Below are 636 nucleotides of genomic sequence, written 5' to 3'. Positions count from 1 at the left end.
CATCACCATCATCGTCGTCATCATCATCGTCATCATCATCATCACCATCATCATCGTCACCACAATATTTTTAATTACCACCACCACCATTATCACCATTCCCACTTGACTTCAACCAGCCACCAACACCACTACTTCAAATATTCACTTCATCATCATCATCATCAACGCTAAAAATACATTTTCTTCCCAAATAACCTCCACAATTATAACAATAATTAATTAGGCCATAATTAAAATTATTATTAGTTATATTATTATGATGATAATTACATTATGATGATGATAATTATATTATGATGATGATAATTATATTATGATGATGATAATTATATTATGATGATGATAATTATATTATGATGATGATAATTATATTATTATGATGATAATTATTAATATAACTAACTTTTTTAACCCACCTATTCTTGCTTGTACGACAAACAATATTTTAAAAAAAATAATGAGAATGGTGGTTATAACATTAATAACATTAATATTTTCAAAAATAATATAATTTATAGCATTACATAATATTATTGTTAATAATATAATATATTATTTAAGGATTTCAACTCAATAATAATAATAATAAATATTATTATTATTAGAACATGTAACATTTAACAGAAACCAGAC

Source organism: Helobdella robusta, assembly GCF_000326865.2.
Source record: "Helobdella robusta unplaced genomic scaffold HELROscaffold_43, whole genome shotgun sequence".
NCBI classification, from domain to species: Eukaryota; Metazoa; Annelida; class Clitellata; order Rhynchobdellida; family Glossiphoniidae; genus Helobdella; species Helobdella robusta.
Note: the sequence above shows the minus strand (reverse complement) of the source record.